The sequence below is a fragment of the Phyllobates terribilis genome, unplaced genomic scaffold (genome assembly GCF_046119375.1).
Source record: "Phyllobates terribilis strain yellow unplaced genomic scaffold, ASM4611937v1 Scaffold_2__4_contigs__length_985480577, whole genome shotgun sequence".
Lineage (NCBI taxonomy): Eukaryota > Metazoa > Chordata > Amphibia > Anura > Dendrobatidae > Phyllobates > Phyllobates terribilis.
The window spans coordinates 865,548,623-865,569,767 of record NW_027362762.1 but is presented as its reverse complement, the minus strand read 5'-3'; the positions used below and the strand labels follow the sequence as shown (position 1 = coordinate 865,569,767).

The 21,145-nt window shown below is 41.8% G+C and overlaps 1 protein-coding gene across 1 annotated transcript in view; it reads left to right on the top strand.

Moving 5' to 3' along the window:
• Positions 1-21,145, top strand: part of LOC141234713 (LHFPL tetraspan subfamily member 7 protein-like) — a 267,531-nt gene that overhangs the window by 219,498 nt on the left and 26,888 nt on the right. The window lies entirely within an intron of this gene.

The following is a 21,145-nucleotide window of genomic DNA, read 5'->3' as shown; positions in this document are numbered from 1 at the left end:
CAGCATCCTATTACACTGCCCTGAAGCTACACTCTTCCCGTGGGGAGTTATCCCATCCCTGTGCTGCGCACCAACACCAGCCTCAGTGGTCTGCCTCGCAATCCATGGGTGGCGTAGTCGGACATTCACAAAACACTGATAAATAGACTGCCACAATTTGGTCTGACCACCCTGAGCCACGGGACCGGGTTGCCACCATTACTACCCCCACCATCGTACAGAAGCCCGGTTCCGGGTACCCCACGGCCCAGGGGGCGAGTCATATATATAGACGGACACTATCTAAATGGAGGTCCAAGATGAACATAAAGGCAATGTCACTGCACTGACAGTAGGGTCTCTCATTCCCTAACCCTGAATGACAGCGGAAAGAAACCTTGTCATTGATCTTTCTACCGGCACACAGTAAATAATGTTCAGGCTGATTTACAAGACTCCATGTAAAATGAGAACCGCCGGTGACACCAATTTATCAGTAGCCATGAAATCAAGGCAGTGTCGTTCGTGTCATAGCTGTGATTAGGGCTGTGAGGGAAATGACAGTCTAAGGCCGGATGGCTAAAAAGCCATTGTCCGCTGGAAAATATTCCTGCAAGGAGAGATGTAATGTAATAACTATTATTATTATGATGAATCTGTACAAGAGGATAAAATATGTCAGAAATATAGTCATACATTGTATCATCTGCTAGAAAACAAAAGATTCTGCTTGCTTACATTATGGTTGACTGCCTGACCCGCTCGTACACTGTTATATATGGCTGGAATAATGTACTTGATCCTACGGCCGGGTTCACATCACGTTTTAGCCACACATCTGTGGCCCTGTTGGGGTTCCCATGTGAAGTCCTGAGAAACGGGATTTAGGGGTATCTGCCGATGGGGCCATTAGCTTTAATAAAACAGGCTGAGTCACTTTGTACTTCAAGTAGTAGAGAAAAAGTAAGACTGTGGCACTCACCATAAATGCAAAACACTCTTCTTTTATTTAGTACAACTTGGAAAAGCTAAACATAGTGTTGGAGCGGACTCGCTTCTCCTTACATGGCACGACAACCGCTTCGCATCACTGATTACGCTTCATCCGGTGCCCATTGAAACATCAGATGAAGCATCATCAGTGAGGCGAAACGGCTGTCGTGCTGTGTCAGAAGGGAGTCCGCTCCAACCCTATATTTTCTCCAGGTTGTACTAATAAAAGAAGCGTTTTTTGTATTTAATTTTTTCTCTACTATGTGAAGTACGATTATTTCACTGTCTACTTACTAAGAACCACCTATTATGATTGATTGCCACACCGACATCATAGAAAACATTTCTTACTGCCGAAATATTGTATGGGTAATGCCAACTTGGTGGACCCTTTTGGAAGTTTAATTCTTGGAGTCAAATCTGACCTCTTTGTCGGCAGTATCTGCCTTTTCAAGTTGGCACAAAAGTGCAATCAACCATGATTGCCGGGTATTGGAATTATGAAGTGATGTTGCAGATCTTTCTTGTTCTTAATTTCATAATTTAAAGCAGTGATGAAGCACGACATATTACATGATGATACTTGCTTAAACATGCTTTACTGCGTATAACACCATACAGTCAGTATGATAACCATGTGCAAGATTATATACTGACTGTCATCTGTATGTGAGTTGATGGAAAATCAGGGTGACACAAAAAATGGATATTAAAAGTATTCCAGGACTTTAATATTGATGGCTTGAATATCGGATAGATCACCAATAACCAATCAGTGGGGTGTCTGACAACCCGTGTTTATGTCATTGTATGATTGTAACATTATGTCAATGCCATGGTTTTCGGTAAGTTATGAGACTGTTGTGTCTGTTGTCTTTTCAGAGAAGAAGAGGACCAGAACTCTAGTGCCACCTACAGGAAATAGCAATCCTAAAAGTCAATAGTGACCCTTTAACAAGACTTATCACATGACTTAGGATATAAGCCAGAACCAGAAACTCAATTTGCAGACACTGTGTTTCAGGGTACTGCCCCTCGGCAGTGCAAAGTGTGAGTTCTGGTTTGGCTGGGTGAGAGGCGTTAGACCGGTATCTAAGGGGTAACATTTCTCCTTGCGGAGAGCGACATGTTAAGCATGTCACAGTGAGGAGACTTTTAAAGCTGCAATTCTCCTCTGGAAAATATGCAAATTGTCTCTTCAGAGAAGAAGAGGACCAGAACTCTAGTGCCACCTACATGAAGTAGCCATCCTAAAACAGACAACACTGTTGTGTCTGACATGTATAAGAAAAACAACTAGTAATATCCATTCCAAAGAAAATTGGTTCCTCCTTTTAGGGTAATAGATGTCTCTAGGATCCATAGTCCATAGATATTTGTGCATACACCAGTATGTAATCTGCAGACATAGTGTCAATCCTTTAGGGATTTAGAAGACCCCAAGTCTAAGTTAAACATGACTAACAGGGAGGAGACCTGAGCTGTGCTATCACCCATCCCTTTTAGTAGAAAAGATCAAGGATAACGGGTAGGAGCACTTGGTAGAAGAATTCCCATTGACCTTACTTATGGGACACTATATGCAAAATTCAAAATTTCAGCAAATCTACAAGCTTGTTAATACTCTTAAGCTACGTAAAGAGGGTTTAAATTCAGAAGTCTCCCTCTTAAGCCATGGCCCCACTATCAGTATTTGGTCAGTATTCGGTCAGCATTTTTTCTAAGGAGTGGGAGCCAAAACCAGATGAGGAACAATCAGAGAAAAGGTATAATAGAAACAAGTCACCAATTCTGCATTTATCACCCACTCTTGGTTTTCGCTCCCATTCCTGAGAAAAAATACTGACCAAATACTGACCAAATACTGATAATGGGGCAATGGACTTAGTGTAATAATCTGCTGCAACGGTTTGTAGAAATTGTCTCATCTACACAACTCTTTCCTTAAGCCCTAACAGAAATTATGATTGTCAGTGAATATGAATTAGTTCCCCACTTGCACCGTTTCTTTGAGTCATAGCTGAACTTTTATCTGCAGTGGATGTTGATCTGGTGGACCTGGATTCCCCATGTGTTACATGGACAGCCCTTCATCTGAATAGCTGTATGTAATGCTATATTTGCCCTCAAGGGGCCATAATGTAAATAAGTTTCTCACAGAAACTTAATGTTACATACTTGTCCTGGGTGTCCCGAGCTCTGTTTCCTTCACATAAGCCTGCTGCCCTGTTGTGCTCCACACCGGGTTTTGCTGGTTGCCAGGCATGGCTCAGTGACATCATCTTCCTAAGCCTTTTATGGCCCATTAGGACACACACCCGTGTCTTCGGATTGTGATTCAAGACTCTAGTTTGGTATACTCCACCTCCTGTGCACACCGTGCTTATCCTGCTTCTATCCCTGCTGCCCTGCTGACTCCACTTCATCTGTCCTGCTGCTCCCAAGATTCCCAAGATTGTCTCGTCCTTGCTCCCCTTATGCCATCCTGCCAGCTGCACCGATGCCCGGGGCCGTATACCACCCGGAGCTGGGACTTAGTGGGTCCACTTCACACGGTGAGCCTAACACATACGTTGGAAAAGGTGGCTCTTTAGCTATAGTCTAGGGCGGTGGTAATTAGCCAACTGATGTTGCAGCCCCATATTAAAGGACTTTTATTGTGATGAAGAAACATCTTTATTTTACATTTTGTGTTACTATGTACCGATAATTATTTGTTTCCAATGTTACAATAATTCAAATTATAGAGTTTATAAGGATATATAAGATATTGACTACCATGCTATATACAGTATATACAAAAACTCTACAGCAGAATAATACTGTGTAGAAGGTGTTAATATTTTCCTAGAATAAAAGAACGTGCCACAGTCCATAAGTACAGCATGCCCCAGATTAATCCTTATGACTGGTATTCTCCAGTCTATTACAATAGACGTCACCGTGCCATTTCATTAACCTCAGTTCAATGCAGATTGGGAATGGAAGCAGCTAATTAAACTCTGACACATTTCAATAGGACTCGTACAGTAGAAGGTTCTCAGGCTCCGAGTGTGTATTTCATTTCCTTTCGTCACTTCTTTATGTGTCTACTAAGTTAACTTCACTCCTGCCGAGCGGCTAGTTCTGCATATCAATGAATGCCGGTCTGGAAGTTTCTACTTAAGTACTGCTTGACTTTTCTCAATAAACAACACATCCTTAATGCTTAAAAAGGTTGGCCACTACTTTTTTTTGTTGATGGCCTATCCTTAGAATAGGTCGTCAATATCTGATCGGTGGGGGTGCAACAACCGGCACCCGACTGATCATCTGCTATTGGCAGTGGCCAGAAGTTCTTGGAACATGGCAGCTCCGTCATTTCTATAGTGGCCGTGGCCAGGTACTCCAGATCCACCCCCAATTCCAGATCCACGACCAATTCCAGATCCACCCCCAATTCCAGATCCACCCCCAATTCCAATGAATAGAGGATGGATCTACTGTACCCGGCCGTGGCCAATATAGCTTTGACTGAGCTGCTATGTTCCAGCAGTGTAACGACCGGAATGCCGGTCGAATGTGTATAAGGGATACGGCGCTGCTATGAATGACTCCGACCTCGTATAGTGGCAAATAACTTTCTTTATACTGGTCACACAAATGACAGGGTTAAACGATTCTACAAAATATGGGCCACAACAGCCACTAACACAAAATACAAGTTATGCAGCCCGAGAGAGCCCAAGTGCTAATCTCGTGGGAATGAGCCAAACTACCCCTGGGCTATGCCGCTCCCACCCTTATTCAGTACAGGGCCTACCCATGATGTTACCGCTGATGTGGCACGTGGTCCTCCCAGGAATATAACCTTACACCCCCCTCCCACACTAATACAATGGGATCTGGGTACCCTTGTTTTCCCCTTAGAGAACACTCGTATATATATATATATTTAACCAACGTGTTACCTATACAGTGTACAGTTTCTCTTCCTACAAGAGCAAACAGAAATCTCTCAGACTTAATACATATACAAACAGTTAACAAACTTAACCTTTTATTAGACCCTGATCTCTGGCCACAGGGTTTGATCAGATTCTCCTTCTCACCAAGCTCTTCAGCACATTCAGGTGTAAGCAGGAATTAGAATCAATGTCAATCTCAAAATGTAGTTCACAACAGGGCTCCTTTGTAGTTTCCACGTACACAAAGTCTTAGTATACCTGATCCTTCACAATCTCTGGATCAAGCCTGATCAGTCCATCAGCAGTGATATACACCAGGCAGTTCTCAGCACTACTGGAATCACTAACTAGCTTTCCCTAACTGACTACACAGTTGGTGACCGGTCACATATCTCAGTTACTCACAAGGCACAGCTTCTTCTTGGACACACCATCTAGCTGCAGTCTGTACACGTTCCCAAACGTCCCCCTGGGCATCAGACATGTCTCATCTCCTCGGAGGACTTCCTGGTTCTGAGTTTCCTGGGTTTTTTTACAGATCCTTTTTCTTTACTTGTTCCTTGCTGACCCCTAATGGCCAGACTAAGTCATTCCAGAGAAATTTATACTGTCAGTAATATGAACTAAATATTAAAAAGACATGTCACCATGTTACAGCAGCTTCCGAGAAGGTTCAGCCACCACCGATAACAGCTTTGCCCGGTGTAGCACCCCCGCGATCAGATATTGATCACCTATCCTAAAGATATAAAGATAGGCCACAAATAAAAGAATAGTGGCCAACCCCTTTAACCTCTTCACGTCTTGGCTAATTTCCATTTTTTTCTTTTCCTTTTTTCCTACTCTTCTTCCAAGAGCCATATTGTTTTTATTTTTTTCGTCTACATAGCCATATGAGGGCTTGTGTTTTGCGGGAGGTTGAATGACCCCATGTATTTTATCATGTACTGTACTGAAAAACGAGAAAAATTCAATGCATCAAAATTGCAAAAAAAGTGCAAAGCCTCAATTGTTTTTTATTTACCACGTTCATTATATAGTAAAACTGACCTGCCACTATGATTCTCCAGGTCAGTATGAGTACACAGATACAAAACATGTATAGCTTTTTTTAATTTAAGTGGTTACATTCGGAAATTTATATATATATATATATATATATATATATATATATATATAAAAATTGTCTGTGTCGTCATTTTCCGAGACCCGTAACGTTTTGAATTTTCAGAATTTGGAGCTGGGTAGGGGCTTATTTTTTGAGCCCTGAGCTGACGTTTTTACTACTACTATTTTGGGGTAGATACAATGCTTTGATCGCCTCTTATTGCATTCTATTGCAATGTTGCGGCAGCCAAAAAAAACGTTACTCTGGCAATTCAGTTCATTCTCTCGTTTTGCCGTTTACTGATTGGATTATTTTATATTTTGATATATCGGACTGTTACAAATGCAGTGATTCCAAATATGTGTATTTTTTTTAAATTGCTTTATTTTTAATGGGACAAAGGGGGGTGATTTGAACTCTTGTGTTTTTTATTTTTTCATATTTTTAGAAACACTTTTTTACTGTATTTCTTATTGGAGAAAAACTTGAAGCTGTGATCAATCGATCACTTGTACTATATACAGCAGTGCTACAGGCTTGCTTTCACAGGAGTATGGTAATGAGAATTCAGCATTGTTACAACAGCACAATGTTGCAGCTGTTAGAGGCAGATGATGGCTCAATAATTCGAACAAGATGCAGGGTCGACTTGTGTCTGGGAGCCGAAAATGTGACTTAACTGTAGGTCATATGTCGGGAAGGGGTTAAACTATTTCCTCTGTAAATTCATTTTATTATTATTTCATAATGGTAACAGCAAAAAAAAAAAACATTCACAATTGTGTAAAATTTTAAAAGTGGATCTGTCACCAAATTTCACAACACAAACAGCATACATTATTAAATAGATTTCTTAGATCTGATGAGGTACTTACTTAGAAAATCCAGTTTATAGTGGTTGTATATAATCCTGATGTGACAATAGGCATTTTATAATTCAGCTATAGAGTTAAATACCTCCTGAGTCCAAGTGTATTCAATCTCCACTCACCCGGCCTGACTGACAGCTGCAGCTTGTACTGAGCAGTGTGAGATCTCCACTGCAGCAGGGAAGAGGGACACTGAGGGGCTGTAAATGAGGCGAAGTGGGCAGAGATCAGAGATAAACTTTCCTAAAGCATTATACAGCAGTTGTGACCTCAATTTTCAACTTAAGTACACCAGTCTCATCAGATGTAAGACATCTATTTAATAATGTATATAATTTCATTAAATTTGGTGACAGAACCGCTTTATAAGGTGCAAAGGTTTTTGGGAAAATTTTTGATCTCAGATTTCATACGTATTTGATATCTATGGTCAAACGGCACTTCTGTCATAGTAATGGACTCGTAGATTTTTAGGGTATCCTGTTGTAACCTGTATGTGGCTTACACTTAAGAAAAAAAATATGGTGATAGCTGTTCTGTAATTTCTGGGCAAATCAACAGATCTTAACTAGAATAAGAACATGTCACTGTTGACTCTCAGGGGGCACAATACTTTGGGTCCATGGAGGCACAGAGTAGCGGCTTATTATTGCGGTATTAGATATCTGTACAGCATGGAGCCATAATACTTTCATGTCCACGGACTGGAGCAGTGCAAAAGAAGACCGCTGTTAATACAACAAGCGATTATTTATGAGGTCTTTGCTGTGCAATTAGACACTTAGTGAAGGGCGGTGGATAATAGCTTCTTTATATGTGAAAGATTACATCTCTTCTGCAGGGTTGGATCATTATTTTGATTGCATCCAACCTGCTATTAACACTTTGTCAAAAGTCACTTCAAATGTCCTTGTCACAAGATACAGAGAAACCTGTTTTATAATTTTGGGTATCCGATATCATGTTATATCCAATGCATCTCAGTTTAATGTCCGATTAGGCATGCAGTGCTATGTTCACAGCATAATTCTAAGCTCTTTAGGGGTTTGATACATTAAAGTGGTACGAGTATCTATAAATCAATCAGTGATTCATCCATATTCCCTGATAATAGCTTCAGGCTTCATTAGGCAGAAGAATTGACTACACACATTGTTTTAAGGGTCGTGGCTCCGCTCGTTGACAGTCCTGACAGTGTACAAAAAAACATCTCCCCAGGGAGGAATTCTGTTACTCTGCCCATGGTTGGATCTGAGATGCCACTTCTAACTGGTATTATTGAAACAAGATGAACAGCAAAAAACACGCAAATGGTTAAAAACGTAACTTATAACAGTACCTAAGATTCCTTTATTTAAAGTAGCGCCCCGGGATTTGTTTTTATTTCACCACCGGAATGGAATCAGTAATCTAGATTTCTTGCGTGTAGTATAATTCTTACCGGCCACTGTCTTCTGCTGCTCCCAGTGCCACTCCGGTCCTCCTCTGCACCTCGTGATGGGAGTTGTGACTGGCCAGATCACTCCAGTGTTTGCTGAGCGGACCGGAAGTCACTTCTCAATGTAAGTCTATGAGACTCAGAACGAGGTCTCATAGACTTAGATTAAATGGGTTGTCTAGGCTTTTCACAAAAGTCTGCAGTTACTCTATGTGACTGCAAACTTGTGAATCCTCTCAGCACACGCTGTGAGGATTCTCCGATGCCGACAGCGAGACCAAACGATCATGTGACCGCAAGTTTGCGATATGCATACTTCTGGCCACAGTCTGACTAGATGTGCGTGGCCTCACTCAATTCACTTGTATTGATCGAGGCCTCAAACGTCTAGTTGGAATGTGGCTAGAAGTATTCTCATCGCAAACTTGCGGTTACATCACTGCTCGGTCTCGCCATCGTCATCAGAGAATTCTCACAGCGCATGCTGCGAGGAATTCACCAGTCTTTTGTGAAAAGCCTGGACAACTCCTTTAAGAAACATAGTGACTGTTAACAGTCAGAGCTGTGGTCATAAGATGGTAGAGATGGACATCAATGTTGCACGTGATTGCTGCTGCTGTATTCAATATCTATTAATAGGGGGCATCAATTGTGTGTGGAAAGGCATGAAACTACCTCAATTAGGGAAGGTATATTCATTATAGTTCAATTAACCACTTGTATTTTTTGTTAGCTTGTCCTAAGATGGAGTCTTTTAATTATGGATATGGACTCTTGGAAGGTAATGACTCTCCCTGTGGAGATACAGCTGATGAGGTAGTCTTTAGGGCAATTCTCTTTAGGAGGAAAAAATGTAAAATAGATCAACTCCTGGAAGAAAACTCTTGGCCTAGTGCCACCTATAGATCACTAACTTCACTCAATGACCCATTGTAGTGCCCCAACTGAACCAGAGATCTGTAGACATCAATGTTTTGGTGTAATAGAATAGCATATATAATAGACAGGACCATCGGTCTATAAGATAAGACCATTCTAATCTCACAAATGTGGTTCCTGGTGTGTGACTTACCTGACTTTGCTATTTAGCTTACTTTAAAAAGGAAAAATGAAAATGTTGATTTCTAAGTGAATTTGATTAAAGAAGGTTTCCACTTGTAGGATATTGATGACTTATTTTTAGAAAAGCTCATTAATATCAGATCAGTGGAGATCCAACACTTGTCGCCCCGTTTCCAGCTCTGGACGGATCTGTGTAGTGAGCCGTACACCACTGCTCCGTCACGCTGTGTAGTGGCCACTCCCAGTACTGCAGATCAGGAGATGAGCTTCAGCACCCTGGAGTGGCCATTAAACCGTTTAGGGAGCAGTACTTTTCCGATCCATATACAGTTTATATCTGGCTGGTGTTGGAGCTGGTCACAGGTCATTGGTGGGGGTGTAAGGAGTCGGTCTGATATTGATAATCAGACAGATTAGATATTAGAAAAAACTTTTTGACAGTGAGGGTGATCAATGAGTGGAACAGGCGGCCACGAGAGGTGGTGAGTTCTCCTTCAATGGAAGTCTTCAAACAGAGGCTGGACAGACATCTGTCTGAGATGGTTTAGTGAATCCTGCATTGAGCAGGGGGTTGGACACGATGACCCTGGAGGTCCCTTCCAACTCCAACATTCTAGGATTTTATGATTTTAATACTTCCTACCAATATAGACAATCCCATATCAGAATGAGGCCACCATGCCGACCTGTTGATTGTCCTGGGTCCTGCTTCCGATATCTCTGACAACAGCGTTCAGAATAGCAGTTGCAGGGGTAATGCAGTATTATGTGGCAGCCATTCGTATGAATTGTCCTTTATGTAATATAAGTTCAGCTCAAGACCAGAACGTGAGGTGTTTCTAAAGAGCAGTGAGGTCCTGATTGAGGACATCCTCCATGATGGATAAGACAACATCTGTGTGAGTAGGATGGTAGTGGAGCACGTATAGGTGTGTTCCATTTATAGAGAAAAGACACATGAATGGAGGTGAACTGGGTGCCCTAAACAATATCCCTGTCTATATTTTATACATACAAGTCCCATTTTTAGCCTCCCTTATACAATAAATACTGCCTGCAGTAACCCTCAGTATTTCTATACAATATAGATCCACAGCACTGGAAGGTGACAAAAGATGGTGCAAAGATCCACAAGATAACATTATAGATCAGGGCAGCTGGAAATATGATCACTCATCTCCATTCACTCTACATTGCCGGTCTGTGATCAGACAGTCGTTCACTGTAATCCTGCCCTGAATGCTAATGTCGCCTGTTACGCCTCTGCTACACTATCTTTCAGTATTCTTCTGCTTTACCGTCTTGTCTTAAATTGCGCTCCGGATCAATAGAGTGTGTCAAACTTCTGCGCCTTTTGTATAATTATGTCTTCATGGTTATAACCAATTATTTAGATTATCACCCCCAGGAAACGGCAGAGGTCACTTATGCCATATTAAATCATAAGGCCATGTCAACAAGTGTTTATATTGTGCAGTAGTTTTGTATTAATTACATTCTTATAGGGAATCTCTAGCTTTGAGGGCTTGTTCGACGAGCATATTATGCTGTACCGCATATGGAGAGTGCATGCACCCATTATAGCCAGTGCACATGACCAATTTGCCACACGGACCAATGGTCTGCATGGATGAAAATTGTAGCATGCTCTAGTTTGGTCAGTAGTGCATGTAAATGGCAGACAGCAGCCAAGTCACGGCCTTAACATCATACTGTTTTTAGGTCTCTTCTGTAAATTTTTTTATATATCTTTGTAGTGGTTGTAGCTCTGTTTTGCTGAGACAACTCTCCTAAGCCGTCTGTATGGGCATGTCGGTCATAGAAACTTGAATAAAATGATAACTTGATATCTGCGATCCGATGTCTTATTCCAGAGAAATCCAACATTTTTCATAATATGTAAATGAGCTGTTAAGATCTATGGTCCAGACATAGATCTCCCCGAGAATCTGCCTCCGGAGATTATTTTAAATGAAAGGGAGAGTTACCAGTGTGAGACATGTAGATCAGAAGAGCAGACTGTCAGTCATTACATGTCTCACGCTGGTAACTCCCCCTTTTCTGTAAAATAGATCTCCCTGTGAATCTGCCACCATAGATTATGTCCGGCCCATAGATCTTAACAGCTCATTTATATAAAGTAAAATGTAGTTTTCTCTGGAATAAGACATTTGATCGCAGATATCACGGTGTAATTTTTCAACCTCCTTTGACCTGTATGCCCATCTAGACGGCCTAGGAGGGTTGATCCTACTGACAGATTCCCTTTAAAATGTCTGACAACCTAATGGAAGGATCCGTTTCCAATATTATTTACTATAATGGAAGAGAAAGAATTGAAAGTCCAAACGCCAGTGTGAGCCCAACCTATAGGGAAATTACACTGCACACATATGGCAGGGAATAGCGTACAGAGTAATCCGATATAGGGCTCTCATTGATTGTCTTCCTTTGCTGTATTGTTGTCTATTAAAGGCCAAATACTTTTCTTGTTTTGTCTGGAAAACTTTGATTGACCTCTTTTTGCTGCTTTCCCTCCAAGCTCTTTCTGCAACGTTCAGTCATTGTGAATCCCTGACCAATAATCTCCAAATAGCAAAAGCAACAATGTAAGGAAAATCAATGTTTCACTAGGAGATCCCATCTGTAACATCCAGCTCTTGAAGTGTAAGCTGACGATTTAGCTGTCACTTATCTCTCCCACCGTGGAGAATGGCTCCCGTCAGATCGGCTTCACAGTAGGCGGGATGTTGCCTATATATGAAGCAATGGTCACTTCTAACACTCTCAGCATCAGACTCCTCCAAGTCATTGGGAAAATTACATCGATGTTCCGCTTCCCTTCACAGACTATGCTTCTTGTAGATTTATCAAAGGGACAAGCTGTAAGGGCCTGCAGATACGTTATCACTTCTGTCCAGCTGTTTCCTTGGCTTTTAGCTTCCAGCAGATGAGAGTTATTGTTCTACAGAGAACATCTTTAACTCCGCTATAAAATGTGTTGTCTTATATATGTTAACAGAACATATATGATGTTTTTGCTTATATTCTGGAAACTTTGGAAAAGAGGGGGTTGATGATGACCTGAATTTTTTCCATTTTTTAATGCTGATAGAAGGGGCTGTATTATTATTATTAATAATAATAATAATAATAATAACGGCCTTGGGTTCATTCTTGAGCCATGGCGACTTGATTGATGAACGCTCTGTAGGAAGATCCATCTTGTGCAAGCCTAGATAGGTCCACCAGGGTCTTCTCCACCGTTATCTTGATGGTATCAAACCATCGGGTTGGTGGTCTTCCTCTTCGCCTCGTTCCTTCTATTCTTCCGACCATTCTGCCTTCTCCAGTGATTGCTCTCTTCGTATTATGTGTCCAAAGTGGACAAGTCGTAGCTTTGTAATCCTTGCTGTGAGTGATATGTCTGGCTTGATTTGTTTCAAAATTTATTTGTTTGTTCTTATTGCATTACATAATAAGTAACATGCAGAGTCCTAAAGTCTCAACACATAACTCTTGTTTGGTTAAATGGGCAAAGGAGTAAAATAATAAAATAAGTTGTACTTGTACCTATTGTATCTCCTGCCATTCTGGCACCACCCATATACTGCTCCCCGCCGATCTACGTGAAGTCCTATTGGCACCACACACCACTCATGGAGAGCTCCTATCAGTATTCTGCAACACAGAAGCGAAAGTACCTACCGCATGCCATTATTCGTGGTCCAAGAAAAAAAACACACTGCCAAGTACAGAGACACACGTTTCACATATATCTTCATCAAGGTGTAAAAAATTCATTGGGTGTATATGTGGCACCCCAGGGGTCTGGTTACCACAGTAATAGAAATATTACGTCTGAGAGCAAGTGGGAGGTTTCCTGGTCAGGAGCCCTTAAGCATGCAACACCTCCTGCCCAGTCCTGGGAGGGGAGGAATCTGCCCTTATAAACTGGGTCTGGGGTGGGATTAGTCAGTCAGAGCCTGGAGTGAAGTTCCAGACACAGGGCAAGAGACAGCCAGGAGCTCTGTAGGAGCAGGAGCTGAGTGCCAGGGACTGGAAGCAGATATTGCTCGTACTGGCTGAAGAGACTACGACCGGACAACGGAGTCCGATGCTGTGGGAACCTATAAGTCCAGCAGCAGAACCCAGCCGGCAGGGGATTCCAGGTACTCTGGCCATAGAAGCCCGGAGGCTCAGTCACAAGGAAGGGACCAGCACCGCCATCGAGGAGCGGAGGCTATCAGAAGGCCCCAAGTCACCAGCCATACGGGTGAGCACCACACGGTATACTTAGGGACGTGGGCTACTTCCACTCGCTTACAGCAAGGTAGCCAGGAAGAGTGCAGATAGACGGGGAGGCCTGCAACTCCACCTGGCCAGGGGAACTCCTGCTTGCTCGCAGACTGACCAGGCCCCTTATGCTAGCCAGTACTCCCGGGAGGGTCTGCCTTAATATCGTCAGTAAAGACCCTGAACTGCACTGCAAAGACTCTGAGTCGTTCCTGCTTTCTCACCGCATACAGCACTACTAGTACTGGGACGCCCGCGCACCATCACCTCCATCATCCACATTCCCTGCCCTGAGGCTATACTCTTCCCGTGGGGAGTTATCCCATCCTTTGCTGCGCACACCACACCAGCCTCAGCGGTCTGCCTCGCAGCGGCGGTACACCCTGACCGCAATCCACGGGTGGCGTAGTCGGACATTAAACCACAAAAACCCTATAAAGACTGCCACTGGTTTGACCACCCTGAGCCACGGGACCGGGGAGCCGCCACGGAGACTACAACCCCCAGAGACCCGGCTCCGGGTATCCCACACACGTGCACACGCGGCCCAGGGGGCGCGTCATATATAGCTCCTAAGTCTAAAACATTAGGAGCCAAATGATATTGTTTGCTCTCATTAACAACCATTTTGGTCATGAACACTGTCTGGTTGATCTGATCTGTCCATTAATTACATAAAAAGTCCAGGTACTTCAGTAGACACTGTGTAACGCTTTATTTCTGCTCTAGAAGTGCTGAAATGGAATTGAACACTTTCTGCTGGATCTTCCATAGATTACTGTTGGTTACTGAGGATCCAAACACCAGGACGGCCTGTGATCAACTTTATTACCAGCTACATTGTGACTTCTATATCGAAATAGCACATGCTGATCTTGCCAATTCCAAATATTATATTACAGAAGTTTACTTAGGACTGTGACTCACAGACTCGCATGCAAATTTTAGTTGACTACTAAGTTGTCGGAGCCGCTGTTCCTATTTGGTTACCTTGGTTTGTTAGGTGGCTTCAATAATACAATAAAAATGATTTGTGGCAAAATGAAAAAAATGGCTAGCTGTTATTCGGAAGCCTCAATTAGAGACTAAATAGTCTTACAGCCTAGTACCTCAGTCGCTCCAGCTCTACTCCTACCTCACAGCTTCTTTTTTGTCTGACTTCAGGCAAGTCAAGCAAGAGGAGATGGCGCTGTGTGGGGAATAGAGCTGGAGTGACAGTGGCTTCAGTGCTACAAATAGTCCTTCTGCCTCATTTACATATGAATTCAAACTCTGATTTCTCAGTAACAGAAGAATGGACTGGCCATGTAATGGTATTGCTAGACTTGTCTTTGAAAGAGTTACAAGCATATATAAATAGTTTGGGGGGTGAAATCATGCTGATGGATTCCCGTTAAATATCCAGTGGGAAACCTTTTTCTTTGCCAAGGGCCATATGGATATTTATACCATCCTTTGGGGGCCGTGCAAATTGTGCACTAACTCCGCCCACAAAGTATGTCCTGATACCGGCACTGGTCTTAGGACGTAATCTTTCATTGCAAGCGCATCAGCGTTCAGTAGTGAAAGCTGTGTGTTCACAGAGCAAGGAGCAATTAAAAGGCTGGTGACCATTAAAACACAGCTGTCAGCACAAGCACTATGGCCTCCAAGAATCTGCCCAGGGGCTGGAGAAAAGGTCATCGCGGGCCGTAAATGGCCTGAGGTTCCCCACCCCTGGTTTAGAGACTCAGGTGCCGATACAGTGATAGACTGCAAAGGACCAGCAGAAAACAACCGTATCCACAAGATAAGTAGGGTCCGACCACTGGGACCCACCAGAGATAGCTGAGTACATCCGGTAGGGGTCCCAATGGACTAGCACCAGACTACAAGTTATCATCTACCTTGTGGATAAATTTTGGGAATTTGCTTTTATTGTTATCAGTCACTAAATACCAAGAACAATTCTTATGGAAATTATCAGGAAATGGAGTAAAAGCGCAGAACGATCTTGTTGGGGTATCTCATCTGCTCTTGATCTTTAGTTGGTTTATACAAGCTGCGTGTGAACTCTACGTCCTATCCTTCATCATGCATTGTACCTAATAATCAGATACAGGTCTTCATTATGTGAGATGTATGAAATGACTTTATGCCTTAGAGGTGCCCTCATCCACATTCTTATGTCCCTTTAATGGTTTAACATATTAAATAGATGAATGGTGCAATATAAATGCAAATTGGGGAGTCACGGGTCCCCACCAGACAGAGGAGCACATGCTTTATAGGCCATTTTTACATCCGTTTGGATGATTTTATGTTGAGCAAGTCACTGCGACTATTTTTACTTCTGTCGTATATTTTGGTCTTTTCCCAGAAATTGCTGAGAAATGTATTTATGGTTTTATATATGTATATTTTTTTATTCCCGCGACACATTTGTACAAAATACAAGAGTGATTTGTTTATACTGGCAGGATCCTAATTTACATTATGTGTTTATTGCCCTCCATACATTTGTCTATTTTTTGCTGCTGCTGGAATAGCAGATGAGTCATGTGCAAGCTAAGAGAAATGAGATAAAGAGGCCTAATTCCATGTGCTTCTAAAACTGGGTCCCCTGTTCTACTAATACAGTACTATAAAGCTGAAAAAGTAACTGTCGTTTGATTTTTTTCTCCCATAAATCAATAATACACATGAAAATAAGAAACTTGTAATATACAGTCATATGAAAAAGTTTGGGCACCCCTATTAATCTTAAGCTTAATGTTTTATAAAAATTGGTGTTTTTGCAACAGCTATTTCAGTTTGATATATATAATAACTGTTGGACACAGTAATGTTTCTGCCTTGAAATGAGGTTTATTGTGCTAACAGAAAATGTGCAATCTGCATTCAAACAAAATTTGACCTGTGCATAAGTATGGGCACCCTTATCATTTTCTTGTTTTAAATACTCCTGCCTACTTTTTACTGACTTACTAAAGCACTTTTTTTGGTTTTGTAACCTCATTGAGCTTTGAACTTTATAGCCAGGTGTATGCAATCATGAGAAAAGCTACTTAAAGTGGCCACTTGCAAGTTGTTCTCCTGTTTGAATCTCCTCTGAAGAGTGGCATCATGGGCTCCTCAAAACAACTGTCAAATGATCTGAAAACAAAGATTATTCAACATAGTTGTTCAGGGGAAGGATACAAAAAGCTGTCTCAGAGATTTAACCTGTCAGTTTCCACTGTGAGGAACATAGTAAGGAAATGGAAGAACATAGGGACAGTTCTTGTTAAGGCCAGAAGTGTCAGGACAAGAAAAACATCAGAAAGGCAGAGAAGAAGAATGGTGAGATCAGTCAAGGACAATCCTCAGACCACCTCCAGAGAGCTGCAGCATCAACTTGCTGCAGATGGTGTCACTGTGCATCGGTCAACTATACAACGCACTTTGCACAAGGAGAAGCTGTATGGGAGAGTGATGCGAAAGAAGCCGTTTCTGCAAGTACGCACAAACAGAGTCGGCTGAGGTATGCAAAAGCACATTTGAAGAAGCCTATTTCTTTTTGGAAGAAGGTCCTGTGGACTGATGAAACCAAGATTGAGTTGTTTGGTCATACAAAAAGGCGTTATGCATGGTGGCAAAAAAACACAGCATTCCAAGAAAAACACTTGCTACCCACAGTAAAATTTGGTGGAGGTTCCATCATGCTTTGGGGCTGTGTGGTCAATGCCGGCACTGGGAATCTTGTTAAAGTTGAGGGACGCATGGATTCCACTCAGTATCAGCAGATTCTTGGCAATAGTGTTCAAGAATCAGTGATAAAGTTGAAGTTACGCAGTGGATGGATCTTTCAGCAAGACAATGATCCAAAACACCGCTCCAAATTTACTCAGGCATTCATGCAGAGGAACAATTACAATGTTCTGGAATGGCCATCCCAGTCCCCAGACCTGAATATCATTGAACATCTGTGGGATCATTTGAAGAGGGCTGTCCATGCTCGGCGACCATTAAACTTAACTGAACTGGAATTGTTTTGTAAAGAGGAATGGTCAAAAATACCTTCATCCAGGATCCAGGAACTCATTAAAAGCTACAGGAAGCGACTAGAGGCTGTTATTTTTGCAAAAGGAGGATCTACTAAATATTAACGTCACTTTTCTGGTGAGGTGCCCATACTTATGCACCTGTCAAATTTTGTTTGAATGCAGATTGCACATTTTCTGTTAGTACAATGAACCTCATTTCAAGGCAGAAACATTACTGTATCCAACAGTTATTACATATATCAAACTGAAATAGCTGTTGCAAAAACACCAATTTTTATAAAACATTAAGCTTAAGATTAATAGGGGTGCCCAAACTTTTTCATATGACTGTATCTTACCAGAGAAATCTGCTTCTTTATTTTCCTAGACTGATTATTCATTTCATTATTTTCAATTCATGTGCAAAATCTGTCTTTGCCATTACTGAGATAAGAGAGGTCAGTTGGTGCTCATGAAGTTCTATGGAGAACTGTAACTGTCATTTCATTATTTACAGTAGAATGTCTGTCTCTAGCTCCTCCCTTCTCCATAAAATTTTAGAAGCACCACCTGTCATCTATCTTAGTATTGGCAACATCTGTCTTCACTGAATACAGATTTTACCCATGAATTGAGAGTGAAAAGAAGAGAAAAAAGCAGTTTTCTCTGGTAAGATATATTACACAGTTGCTTATTTTACTGTGTTCTATTGATTTATGAAATAAAAATGAAAACTACTGTTACTCTTATATCCATTTGTACAACATGAATATATTATGTACTGGTTTTGATAAAAAGACCTGCTTGCCAAATATCTCTGGTGGTGGCTCATCTTGCTGAGAACAATAGGATTGGCAGTGCAAAATCGGACAAGCTGGATTCTTATCTCACCCAACTATCATCTGTCGGGGACCCTCATACACCTTAAACTGTAGGGTGAACACACTGATATAAGTGGATTCGGCCCACAGACTACTGAATATTCAAAAATACAGTTCATGGACACTGACTGTTTTCAGATTGGTCATCCTCACAGTGGACATTGCTGGCGGACTTGACCACAATGTGCGCCAAATCAGTATTAGGGGGTATGCAAAGTCAATGCTGTTTTCTTCCCATTGTTACTATCCTTGATTTCAGTTCCATGCTCTACCCAACTGGCAATGGCTTGGAAAAAAAAAATTCTTTCGGTTCATAGACGGCTTTTGACTTCAAGGTTTCTAGGATGGGAAACTTATTAGGGAAACATGAATACAGTGTACAACAGATATTCGGATATTTTAATGGGACGTGAGAATACCATGAAAGCGAACAATTCAAACATTGTCATATGTACTTATTCTGTTCACATCTCGTTAATAGAGCTCTTTTAGTTTATGTCGAACATATCCATAGGGCCCCATTAACGTGGCGTATGCCAAAGAATGTCCTTTTTAAATTTAGTGGGCATCAGCATAGTTTTATTGAGTGTATAGAAAAAAGTAGTCAACTACTTTTTCCTATACTGATGGATACAGTAAAAAAAAAAAAAACTGTATGGTATATATGCATCATTGTATGGCTTTACAGCAGAGGTGCACAACATTTTTTGGTCCAAGGGCAGCAATGCCATACTGAAAAAAACCCAAGTGCCACAAAAATTTCAAAGGGGTACTTACACGAAGACATCATCTGAACCACCATCAGTACATTAATATTTCTCCAGAACCAAGTATTGAGAATTTGAGGAGAGATTCTGCTCAGTTTCTGCTCCAAAAATAATGTGTGAGCATACGCTAACTTACACTGAGTTTTTGGAGCAGAAACTGAGCAGAATCTCGCCAAATCCTCATCATAATCTCAAATCTCTAAATTTTGAGCATTTTTAAGTTTTAACATAGCCATACTAATAATAATAATTTTTATTTATATAGCGCCAACATATTCCACAGCACTTTACAATTAAGCGGGGACATGTACAGACAATAAATTCAATACCAGTTAAGACAGTTTAAACAGTTACATCAGGAGTGAGGTCCCTGCTCACAAGCTTACAATCTACAAGGAAATGGGGGGGGACAAGAGGTGAGAAGTGCTTGTTATTTCAGGTCTGGCAATTATAATAAATAGGGATTTTCATATAAAGCTGCATGATCCGGCCTTGAAGCACAATTTGGATTGCTACAAGTTGTAAGGTTGCAACTGGACAAGTCCTGTTTGGAGTGGATGTGTTACCGTGGTACCTGGCCTCCATGATGTGACACCTGAAAAAGGCTCCAGCACTGATAGGGTGCTGAGAGGTTTTGGTTAGTTGAGCAGTACTGGTTTATGTGTCAAACATGATTGGTTAGTGATGGGTGAGACTGGTCATTCCCATCCTCCAATCCAGAAAGTGCAGCGGCTGAGCTGCTCATAATGGTCTGTATGTAGAGGTGGAAACATCTCTGAGACCTGGTCTCTGAGCTGGAGAGAGACCTCTTCTGTTCAGACTGTGCGGTGCGAATCTGAGCAATATTGTGAAAGGGATAGCCCTGTACTACTGTATGGACTACTTTGTTTTGCCTGATGCCGAAAGGCTGTTTAACTGTTTTGCTGTAAAAGATTTATGAACTCTAATAAATCTGCCTGCTTAGACAAAGAACCTGGACCTGTGTGAACGCTGCGTCAGAACCACTGTCAGTAAATGAATGCAGCACCAGAACCACCATTCATAAATTAATGCAGCACCAGAACCACCATCCGTACATGAATAAATCACCAAGCTTAGTACAGCTATCAACTGCAATGTCAGGTCAGCCCCATGTACAATTGTATCGCATGAACGTACAACTCCCTATGTCTTCAACAATAGTAAGGGGACACTGGGCGTTGTTAACAGTCATCATCAGACTGTGCAGGAATCACAGCACTGATCAGACACAGACAATATCACAAATAGACATTTACTCTCAGGTACCTTATAGGTGACATCTTTTCTGATTGAAGTTGTTCCCATTACTTTTGGATCCATGTAGAACAGACGCCATGATGAGATTTCATGCCCAGAGTTCATCATCACTGTCCCCATTGGAGCTCACAATCTACATTCCCTATCAGTATGTCTTTGGAGTGTGGTAGGAAACTGGAGAACCCTTGAGGAAACCCACAAACACAGGGAGAACATACAAACTCCTTGCAGATGTTGTCCATTGTTGGATTTGAGCCCAGGACCCCAGCGCTGCAAAGCTACAGTGCTAACCACTGCGCCACCGTGCTGCCCCGAAGACTTCCCTCTTCTCCATCTTCAGCAGCACTTCCCAACACAGTGCTGAAAATAAAAATATCATTATACTGCCCCAAAAATAAAAGTATATCCCAGAATAAATAATTATCTATGCTTCCAGTACAAAATATCCCCCTGCACACTGTCCCTCTGCAAAATATTTTCGGCAAACTGCCCCTCTGCGAATTATCGCCACACACTGCCACCC